Below are 12,195 nucleotides of genomic sequence, written 5' to 3' on the forward strand. Positions count from 1 at the left end.
TTTTAATATAGTTTGATATAATTGTAGCAATTCAAATTGTTGTGACTTGGCAGCTTTCAATATTGAATTTAAAGAGACAGGGCACTGAGTAATCATGTATATTTATTCTTGATGTTCAAGTGCTTTAATGCAGAACTGCAAACTGAATAATGAACAAAAATAATGGTTAAAAAGGCTTTTATTAAGGAAGGAATTGCTTTTTCAGAAGTTGTTCACTAAGAAAGCATGCAAGACAATTAACTCAGCCAGCATTTATTTTCAGTTTATCAGCATGTTTTCTATTAGGTGAAAGTTACTGACTTACGATTTTATTGGATATACTAAATGCTTTTTTTTGAGTATTAATGATTCATAGCAAAGAAAAAGGACAAGTTGGTTATTTATAAATGAAGATAGAGCAAAAGCACAAGATAATGATTGTGATTTGTATTCCATGCTACAATTTTATATTTAAACAACAATTGATTCTGATATCTTTTTAAATATTCTAATATGTTCCTTGTTATATATACTTATGTGTGTTCTCTAGTACATCCTTGCTGTCAAGCTGGGAGCTTTGCATCTACTTGTGATCATCCTCTGAGATACTTAGTTTTGAATATATGTTGTCAAATAAAGTTATTTTGATTTCTAGCAATTACTGATGTTCATTCTTATACTGTTAAAAAATGCTGTCATTATATTGTATTTGTATTAAAAATACATCGGTGCTATACAAGATTTTTTTACTTTCCATCTTAAGGGTGATACTTGTTATACTTGATATCTCAGAAGAAAAATCATTTTTGGGTAGTCAGTGATAATTATGGAAGTAAATTCCATTTATCTGTATACTGATTTTAAGAAATGCGCATAGAAACCTACTCACGATGATAAGTGGCAAAACCTCCACATTTCTTAATTACCACTGTATTATACCTCAGCCTGGGATAGTGTATGAAACCAACAACTGGGGCTGTCAAGTACTCTACCTTCAGTGTAAGCTGGCTGTACTAGTTCTGGATAAATGGTTGGGTTTCCAGATAGTTAGAGTTACCTGTCTTTGAAAATTGAAAGGCAGTTGATACAGGTACAAAACTTAGATTTACTTATTCCCTTTAGATTAACTATTTAGGCTCAAAGGAGTAACTGCTTCTTGTCTTTATCAAGATATTTATCATCTTTTATAGAGTTTACATGCATTTTTCCTTGTCTAATGAGTGCCCTTCCTCCAGAAATTCTATAATATTAGACAACTGGTTTTGGTCAATGAGAATAGGATCTTCTTCAAAGACTGTGAATAGTTAGTTGTCTTTACCGAATGTAGTGTTGTATGAAGAAAATGAGCTGGATGAAAACTGGTTAATTTAAACTTAAAGTGACAAAAATTGTTTATTCAATCAAATATCCTGCTTGGCATTAGTTTGCCCCTTAGCAGCAAGGTGAATTTTCTTGTTTATTTTGGTTCTTTGGTATCCTCTTTCTGCTTTGGCTTGTATCTCTTCATTGTGTCCTTGCTTCTTGAACAGTAGTAGCATCACACAGCACATTGTACACTGTAAGCTGGGTTATTACACGCACCTTTCCAGTCTTTTGTACAATGTAGTGAAGGAAATGAGCTCCCCTACATCACTTCTGACAAAGGCAGTTGTTTGCAAGCTTGAATTCAGTCTATCTGTTTGTTGTTGCATTTTTTTTTCCAAGAGTATTGCATCATACAGCAGAAAAGCAAGCACTCTAAAATGAGTAAATGAAACATGAACTGAGTAAAGATCTCTTACTGTTTTTCTTCTTTTATTTACTTATTTATTTTTCCTGCTGTATTTTTTTACAACAAGATAAAGGAGTTTCTGGGCTCAGGCTGTTGCCCACAAGCGATCAGTGTGAGACAAAAGAACGCTTCATTTCTCAACTAGATTCTATTCAGCAAAAGAACCAAAGAATGCAGGTGTTGTTTGTTTTTCTCCAGTAAATATTTATGCAAATCTGTCTATGTGATGGTACAAAGTTTCAGCAACATGAATCGAGGTTGGTCACGTTTTCTCAAAGGTATCTCTGTAGTGAAAGTAGCCCATCCCAAATTATCCTTGTCACACATCACATAAGCATTACGTTTTAGGGATCACTCTTAATCATCTGTGTCCTTCAGCTCCTTCCTGATAGTCCAAAAGTGATATGGAAGCAGCTGAAAGACCATGATAAGCCCATGCATGTGAGTGTCTTTTAAAGCACATTGCTTGATATTTTATTGGTCTCTGTACTTCTATCTCTAATTTAAAAAGACAGAAAATCCTATTAAAACATTCTCCAACCCTTTAAGTGAGCAGTTCTCTCTTTGTTTTTCAGGGGTTTGTTGGCACTCTGTGTGCATTTCCTGTTTGCTTTTCTCTGAACACCAGTTATGTTAGGTCATTACAGAAGAAGTATTTTAAGTCAAACAATTATAGTGTAACTTCACCAAGATGTCTTATTTACTTGCAGTGTTTATGTAAATATTGTTTGGAGTTTCTATCCCATTTCAATTTATCACCTTCCATAGAGTAATATCTGGTGACTAAACTCTGTACTTCACAGTTTCAGCATTTTCTCTCTATAATATTTGCCAGTTTGGGTAGGAATGCAGTGTAGCTTTATTACAGTGTTTCCGTTTAGTGAGCAGTTAGGAGAACAAGTCTGGGCAAAATACCAACCTACCAGGGCCACACTGTTTCTGTTGCTTGAACTAATGTGTTACCTGAGTTACTTGTTCATCTGTGTAAATGGTGTACCTTACAATCACCTCTCTTACTCTCAGCTCAGAAATAATAATTAAAGAAAAAGCTTGTTCTTCTACAGCAGCAAGAAGAAGAGATATATTGAAAGTTTTGATCCCATTCAGTTTGAGGTTTTTCATGCTTTTTCCTTGCTAATCCCATACAAAAGTATATATTCTTTTATTGTATACCTTTGCAGTGTTTCTTTTAGGCAGTTGATTTTATATGCTGTATTTGAAAGAAGACAAAGGAAAGAAAGCAAGAACTTTTTTTGAAGCAGGAATAAAGTAGTTATATTCTTATACTTCCCCTTTTTTTCCTAAAATTTGGGGTCATTTCAGTGTTTGTGGTTAACACTGACAGTTCTGGTCTGTTTACACAGGGTAAGTAATGCTTGAATAAAAAAAATGATTTTCAGAATTGTACATTTTCCATGCTTATAAAATACAGTTTTCATAGAAGATCCAACATTGTATCCTTGCAAACAGTAATGTAAAAGGATCGTCAAGTCCCAATTAAAATATTTTAATGTCAGTTGGGTTAATGCTTCATCGAATTAATTTTGTGTTAAAGTAACTGAGTTAAAACAGCATCTTCAAGATGTGGATAGCTCTAATTTTGAATGAGTGGTATGAACCTGTTCAGCCTACTGAAACAATCTAAAACTAAATAGTATGTTATCTCCATGCAGGTATTTCATAATGCAGTGTTTTTCATGTACCTCTCTTCTAATGGCATGCAATCGGTCTTTTTTCTGTAGGTCACAAAAGGGGTGATATTTTGCTAATAGTATTTAATGTCTCTTACCCAAATAAAGATACTGTTGTTGTTATAGTTTAACTAATTACTTGTTTAATAGAAAGTACATTCAGGTTTCAGTTATCTGAAAGTTGTGAGGTAACACAGATGTATAAAAACATATCATACACAAAGTAACCATATCAGCATATGCCTGCCGAGGAGCAAAGAGCAATGGCTTAGTTGACTGAGTAGAAGTATATCATTGTGATGTTTTGTGCAAGCCAGCCTCCATAAGCATTAATCTTAATACATCAGTTTTTTCTATTTCCCTAAAGACTAGAATATGCCGAATAAAACAAATTTCCATCTCTTAAAGCATAATATGTCTGATGCCTAGACAACAAGGAATCCATAATGCCAAAATACAGTACTATAGTGTGATAAATGCAGATTTCAGTAGGTTTCAGTCCTCCTGTGAAAACTGTTTTCAAGTAAGTAGCTCATTCAGCTAAGTTCTCATATTCAATCATCATATCTGTTCTCTGTTAAAAATTAGATACTATTTTAGAGTATCTGTAAGCATCTTATAGTAGTTTTCTGAGCACTTATGTTAGGTAAGTTATAGCATTAGTGTGTTTTTTGAATGGGTAAATTGAAGTTTGTAGAAACTGGTTGGTTTTGTTCTTTTTGTAGTTGTTTTATTTATTTATTTATTTATTTTTTTAATGCTGTGCAGTAAATTTAGCAATAACTTATTATTTGAACTGCTGACCTATGTGCTAGAAGGTAGACTCTCATGTCTGGCAGTGAAACTCTGTTGACACAGGACTTATAGCATGTTCTGATGTCTCATCTGTGGGAGAAAGTAAGACAGCTAGGGCTGGTATTACAGATTCCTACCTCTCATTCACTGCATTTCTGCTCTTCACTAAAAAGCTGACAAGCTGTTGTCATCATTTTCCTTTGTGATACATTGCAGTGTCTTGTTATGAAGTACTTGGTTGTGTCCTGGGGCTCTCAACTGTGAAGATTTTATGTAGGATTCACTGTGTCAACATCACTCCTGTAATATTTCTTCCTCCCACTCTTAGAGTTTTAACACCTGAATTCCTCAGCTGCAAATCTAAGCCAAAACTATGTAGACTAGATGTAAATATTAATTCTTAATTGTAGAAATAAGAGATGTGATATTATTTTATTTAAACATTTATTTAAAAATACTTTGAGATGTTTTTTGGTGCCTGGATTACCTTGATAAAATTGTAAGCAGAATAACCTGATGTTTGCAGTACCAATGCCTGGGGACTAACAGACTTTCAGAATTCATGTGGTTTGCAACATCATGAACAAGATTAATAGTCAGGCCAGTAATTGATTTCCACTTATACTACTGGGACTGAGCTGTTCCTATTCTCTCTGAAATCATGTAACATGCTGTAGTAAAGCTGAAACAAATCTTTAGTCTTAACAATGTTTCTTTTTAAGAGGATGACTATCTTTCATAGATCTCAACAGAAAGCCATATTGCTTTTATCTGTGCTTACTGTAAATAATCTAGAATGTTTGTTTTAAGCAATCTTGCTTAATGTAACAACTAATTATCATTGTTTTTCAAATAAGCGTTTTCATTTGTACAATATAATTGCCTTAAACATTCTAGTTAGTTGATTTATTTGAAAAATGTGTATTTCTGTACACAGGGTTTTACTGTAGGTGCTGTAGGTTTCCACTGCATACTTTATTTCTACAATCTTTCATCATAACTACTAACATTAAAATATACATACCTGCAATCAAAGTATTTACAGGTCTTCACTAGTGATCAGGCTCCTCATGTTTGCCAGGACACTGAACCTCTAGGTGTGGGTGAGAGGAGTGGATTCTATCCCACTGTATCAGTGGAACATGTCCAACACCTCCTCAACAAACTGAACGTGTATAAGTCTATGGGACCAGATGACATGCATTCAAAGGCTCTGAGAAGATGGTTGATGTGGTTTCTGAGCACCTTTCCCATGAGGAAAGGTTGAGAGAACTGGGATTGTTTAGCCTATAGAAGAGAAGACACTGGGGAGACTTAATTGTGGCCTTCCAGTATTTGAAGGGAGCATATAAACAGGAGGGGGAATGGCTGTTTACAGGGATTGATAGTGATAGGACAAGGGGGAATGGTTTTAAAATGAGACGGGAGATTTTAGTTAGATATTAGGGGGAAGTTTATCACTCAGTGGTTGGTGACACACTGGAACAGGTTGCCTAAGGAGGTTGTGGATGCCCCATCCCTGGAGGCATTCAAGGCAAAGCTGGATGTGGCTCTGGGCAGCCAGGTCTACTGGTTGGTGACCCTGCACATAGCAGGGGGTTGAAACTAGACGGTCATTGTGGTCCTTTTCAACCCAGGCCATTCTTTGATAAGTTGGAGCTGCCTGAGTTTATCCTGCAGCCAAGAGGTGCCATTCAACACAGGCTTAAAGGTCAAACTGCATGGGATAACTGCTGTGTGGACTGCTAACTCCTTCATGTACAATGGTCAAGATCACTATAGATTAATACAGGCTAAAGGAAATAACACCATCTTTTGAACTGTTTGTAATATATTTGACCTTTTCTCCTAAGAAATTGATATGGTTTCATTTGTAAGCCTTGGCTGTACGTTCCTGTATACCTGCTTTACTTCATTCTGCAAACTGCCAGCACCACTCAAAACATATATATTGCTTTGAGAATCTGCTGCTATTTCTCCTGTAGCAGAGGCACAGGATCATGTACAAGTTTCTGTTTGTTCCTTGGAGTTGGGAGCAGGGCTTATGCAAAACTCTCTGAAGATGCATCAGAGATAAAAATAAGGAGAAAGCTTTTTGCTATAGGGGTGGTGAGGCACTGGAACAGGTTGTCTAGAGAAGTGTTGGATGCCCGATCCCTGAAGACATTCAAGGTCAGGCTAGGTGGGCCTCTGACCAACCTGATAGAGCTGTAGGTGTCCCTCTCTGTTGATTGCAGGGGAGTGGGACTATATGACTTTTAAGGGTCCCTTCCCTCTCAAATAATTCTCAAGAGCAGTTTAAAAATTGTGAAACAAATTTCACAATACAAAAAAAAATATATATGTTGCTTTGTATGGGAGGTGGCAAGTAGTGCTGAATGAAAGTAGGATTTTTGTGATGCAAATTCATACACAAACACGTATCCCTATTTATTTTTTTTATAAACAATTATATTTCCGTGTAGATCCAAGTCTCAGCATTTTCCATTTTACGTCATTACTGCATAGGAATTTTAGGGGGCTTGATGTGCCTGTTCTGCTATGGAAGCTTCAGTCTCTGGCCAGAAAATGCTTCCCTTGATGTTGAAGAAAATTCACATTTTTCCAGCCAGTTGCTGTATTTCTGCAGACTTGGCTGTTAGGAGGAGTGGAACTTTGAATTTTGGCTAATATGAGTAAATGGGCTGACATGAAGATGCATTCAGTGCTTGGTAAACAAGTATGAACAATGTTTTAGATAAGATGAAGAAAGCACTGTAGTTTGAAATTGTTTTGCTTTCCCATTAGAAAATTGACACTCAACAAACTGCTTTATATGTCAAAATAACTTTCAAGCAAGGAACTGAAGTCAATTCTGTTCACATTAAATGGATAATCTGATATTTTAAGCAATTTTCTAATTACTTCCTATCACACAGTGCATCCCAGAAGGAATATGTTAGATAACTGCACTTCCAGAAAAATAAAGACATATATGGAGACTGTTGCTAATCTTTAAAATTATTTAGAATCATCATAGAATCATAGAATTACTCAGGTTGGAAAAGACCTTGAAGATCATCAAGTCCAACTGCAGCCTAACCAGTACCCTAACTCTAAAAACCCTCTGCTAAATCATATCCCTGAGTACCACATCCAAACGGCTCTTAAACACATCCAGGGATGGTGATTCAACCACCCCCCTGGGGAGCCTATTCCAGTGCTTAACTACCCTTTCTGTAAAGAAGTGTTTCCTAATATCCAACCTAAACTTGCCCTGGCGCAACTTGAGGCCATTTCCTCTCGTCCTGTCACTTGTCACCAGTGAGAAGAGACCTGCCCCACTCTCACTGTAAGAACCTTTCAGGTACTGGAAGAGGGTAATAAGGTCTCCTCTCAGCCTCCTTTTCCCCAGACTAAACAGCCCCAGCTTCCTTAGCCTCTCCTCATAAGTGTCCTCCTTTAGCCTCATTAGTTCAGAAGTTAAGTCTTAAAACCTGTGGTTCTTTATTTTAATTGACAGAATTTGCTTTTCAGCGGAATGGTGTAGTTATTAAAATTAAGAAAAAAATTAGTGATAGAAAAAAATATATATTTTTAAATGATCTGTAATTATTTTGATTAGGCAGGAATTAGAATAAAAATAACTAGAGCTAAATATTTCATTCCATTTGATTTGTTGTCAGAGTTTGAATTTCACGCGTACCACAGCATTGTTCCCATGCTTAAGCTGCATAATCCCTATGGAAGCCAGCTGAGTTCTCAGCCACCCAAGCTTCATTCACATTAGAGATTGTGAGCATGTCAGGCAAGAGTACAAAATCATTTATGCTCACACAGGGAAGTGTTCCTGTGGTTGTCCTTGCTTATTGGTGACTGACTTTTCTCCTTACATATCCTTTCCTTTGGAAGCCTTCAGTAATACTGTGTCAGAATCAAAAGGGTTGTGAGAGTAACAGGAGTCCTTGTGCTTTTAGTTCTTTTTGCTCGCCTCTTGCCTCATCTGGTGTATCTATGTAGGTGCTGGAACAGTGAAAATGCTGGGCATAGACACAGGCTTCCAGTAAGATTTCTAATAGAGGAGTTTCTACTTAAGGCTGTTTTTGGGTATAAGCAATGTAAGCAGATGCCAAAGGTATGAGTGCGCTAGGAGAGTGTGTGTTACTTGGGTCATAACCTGTGCAGCAGTGTTGGATTAGGGCAGTGTGGCTGGAAAGCTGCCTGGCAGACCTAGGGGTTCTGATTGGCAGGTGGCTGAATACAAGTCAGCAGTGTGCCCAGGTAGCAAAGAAGGCTAACAGCACCCTGACGTGCATTAGAAATAGTGTGACCAAGGGGCGTGTGGAAGTGGTTGTGCCCTTGTATGCAGCGCTGGTGAGATGACCTTGAATATTGTGTTTAGTTTTCAGAGGCCTCTCTCTACAAGGATATTGAATTACCTGACTGTGTGCAGAGAACAGAATGAAGTGCGTGGAGGGAGTGGAAGACAAGAATTATGAGGAATGGCTGAGGGAATGTGAGTTCTTTAGTCTGGAGAAGCAGGGTCTGAGGGACATCTCATCATTCTCTGGAACTACCTGAAAGGAGTTTGCAGTGAGGGGGGTGTCAGTCCCTTTTCTCAGGTGTCAAGTGGTAGAAAACAGCCTCATGTTTCATTTCAGGAGATTTAGATTGGAAGTCACAACAATTTCTACGCAGAAGGCGGTGGTCAAGCGTTAATGTGAGCTTCAAAGAGAAGTGATGTAGTATTTAACATGGCTTAGTGACAAGACTCAGTAAAGTCAGGTTGATGGCCTGACTTGATCTTGAAGGTCTTTTCCAACCTAGATGTTTCTGTGATCCGTGCTGGAATTGAAGGAGTGTGTGCAACCTGCAGCCCCCTCTTCTTGCTGCTTTGCCTATATTAAGGCAGGACTGTTAGAGAGCACAAAATGATAGTTGTTAGCAGGCTTGTCAGTGATTCTTCCCAGGCACTAATTTCAAGCCATTCTAAGAAGAACACGCAATAATCCATTTTAAAGTGTACAGAAAGTGGTAAATCCACAGTGTATTGTTCTGGCTTCCTGCAGTTTGCGGTTCAGAGCTTTCTTAATTTATTCTGTTGTCACATTAGCAACCCATAATTATTACAAAGGATATAAGTGTAAATACACACACACACACACACAAAAGAAAAAAAAAACAGACACCAAGTTTATCACTAATGAATAGCTTCAGTTGTGTAGTCAGCAAGTAAAAATATTTTGAGTACTAATGAGACAGATAGTGGTTCCTTTGAAGCCTATAGTTAAAAATTCCATTGCCTTCATGAGGCTAGGGATTTGATCCATTTGATTTTATATCTGACATAAATAAAAGCTAAAGCAAATAGAATAGGCTAGTTGTATATTTAAGCTTTTTAAAAAATGTAACCTATAGCAATGGGAAGTTCATGTTACTGTTGTGCCCAAACATCAGGCAGCTATATCTGGTGTGCTCTGTGCACAGTGTAATGATTACTGTATGCTTACTCTGTGCTAACTGCATGCATTACTTGGCAGGAAGAAAGAGCTGTGAAGCTTTACTATTCTTCTGCTTTTAAATGTGTAGAAGCAGCCTGCAAGTGCTCAGCTGAGTAATGGGCCCTTTTATGACAAGCTACTCTTTGTACTTTGCTGTAGAAATAGATTTCTTTTGATTTCTGATGTTTGAGAGTGGAAAATATTCTCATGTTTGATAAATCAAACTTTGTTTCCAAAATAAGCATTTAAATAATCGACTAAACACATTTGCTCACTGAAGGGATAGTTTCATGAGAAGAGGATTAAAATTCTTGGAAAATCAGCAGGGCAGCTACAAGTGTCAGGTGATTATATGGCCTTATGTAAGTGCAGTGTTTGGTGTCGAGCCAAGTATTTCTAAAACTTATAGGGCAACTTCTGTTCATATTCAGTCCAGCATAAATCTGAAAGCACTTCAGAAATCAGAGAGCGTGTTTGCACTTATGTTAGAGCTTCTTTTGGAAAAGAATAAAACATCTTTGTTGGAAGAAACATCTTTACTACAAGAATTTTCTACTTGGGACTTACAAGAAATTAGTTTTATTCCTACCTTTCCTGTTGATCTCCTTTACTGTATGGTTCAAGCCATTCTTATGGCTCAATTTCTCTTTTAAGCATAGAAAATATATTGCAGTTGTGTGTATCTGATATTCAGTCAGTGCAGTGTCAGTGGGGTGGTTAGTAGGTACATTAAATATTTGTTGTACAGCCTGGAGATATAGCATCATAAAATGATTTTAAGTGTTTTTGTTTCTCTGAGAAAACTTCTTGTTGGAACTAAGTGGGAGAAAGTCTTTCTAAATTTTCTTTTAGGATAGAATTTTTCTTCAGTGCCACTTTTGATGTGAATCATCAAAATAGAACATTTCTATGGTTGGGTAGGTTTTTAAATGTGTAATAATCTTTCAAATACTGTTCTTTCTTTTTCCAAGGTAGCATATGAAATGAAGCATTTTCTTGCACATCCACTCTCTTTATCTCCTGCTTAGTTTTTCTGCAGTTTATATCATACTACTTCTACATTTCAGTTTGAAACGTCTATAAACTTGGTGAGAGGTATAACATCATTGAATTATTCTCTTTGACTCATGGAAATTTTTACATACTTAGAATTGGAAAAGCAAAGTCTTTCATTAATAGAACATTGCTTGGGGTGCTGAAGATGCCTGCCTAAATCTGGTGAGTACTAATTAGGTAGAATTTGAGACTCTGTCTATCAGCCAGTCTTAGAGAAATTTTCCTGATCATATACTGAATGTACCCAAAGCAAGAGAGTAGATATAATGAGTACAACAATTGTTTTCAGGATTATTCTTCTTTTAATAGAGATTTATGATCTGATGTACAAACAGAAGCATAAAATGTTTCCAGATGACAATACAATGAAAGATGTCACAGATCTCAGGAAAGGAAGTCAGAATTTGCAAGAATGCATTAGGAAATGTGTTAGCCTTTACTCAAAGCAGGGATTTGGACATCACAGAAGTACTGGAATGCCTACTAGTCTTTGTTCACCATCTCCGCTAGGCTTTTAGCAGTCCAGTTGCCTACTACAGTACCAGATGAATCACGAAAAACAAACAGACAATTCTACTTCAGGGAAAAATACAGAATGTGAACCCTTGCTGAGACAATCCAAAAGCCATCTGTATGTTTTTCTAATGAACGGCTTTATCATATGTTTTTGTACTAAATGAGTAAACTATTTTCACACATCTACTCATCTACTGCAAATGACTAAGCACAAATTTCAGGATGATCTTTGCAATGTGAATTCAATGTAACTTTTGGATGAGGTGTATTAGAGAATGTTATGCAAGAGCACTTCAGAGAAGAATTGAAAGAGAATAAAGAGAATTAAGATGTTGAGGTATACCTAGTGCTTTATGGGAACCTTCACATCTAACCTACTTGCAGTAAGAAAAATAGTCTTATTTGTTTACAGTGTTCGAGTAATATATTTATTTTCTTCTTGTAGTAAGAACTTCTTAGTATAATCTGTGAAACATAAGTATACTTTATCATAATAAAACAATCATCATAACTAAGCTATTTTTCAAAGATTCTCATATTACCAACACCTACAGATACATATTCTCAAAAAGAATTCACTACTTCAGGTGTAGCAACTCAAATTTGTGCTCACTGAGTGAAGTTTCTTTCTGCTTAAAAAAAAATAAAATAAAAGCCTATCCATGATTTTCCTTAAGGGCTGTAGAAAACTGTAACCCAACCTTTGGAAGCCCAAAGCCTTCACTGCAAATACAGTTTCTGGTACTTCATTCTTATGCCCTGAGAGAAGCTCTGTGGGAAGAAAATAATCACGGAAAAATTTCAGCTTTTCATGTACACTACATGAAAGTTGTTTATAGCAACAGAAAATTAATACAGCCAGAGTTCACATTATGAGCACATGATGGGAACCAAATGATGTATTTGG

The 12,195-nt window shown here is 36.5% G+C and overlaps 1 protein-coding gene across 2 annotated transcripts in view; it reads left to right on the plus strand.

Annotated features, from left to right (window-relative positions):
- TRMT9B (tRNA methyltransferase 9B (putative)) overlaps positions 1-12,195 on the plus strand; it is a 102,398-nt gene that overhangs the window by 4,397 nt on the left and 85,806 nt on the right. The gene's annotated exons all lie outside the window — the stretch shown is intronic.

The sequence above is a fragment of the Excalfactoria chinensis genome, chromosome 4, assembly GCF_039878825.1.
Source record: "Excalfactoria chinensis isolate bCotChi1 chromosome 4, bCotChi1.hap2, whole genome shotgun sequence".
NCBI classification, from domain to species: domain Eukaryota; kingdom Metazoa; phylum Chordata; class Aves; order Galliformes; family Phasianidae; genus Excalfactoria; species Excalfactoria chinensis.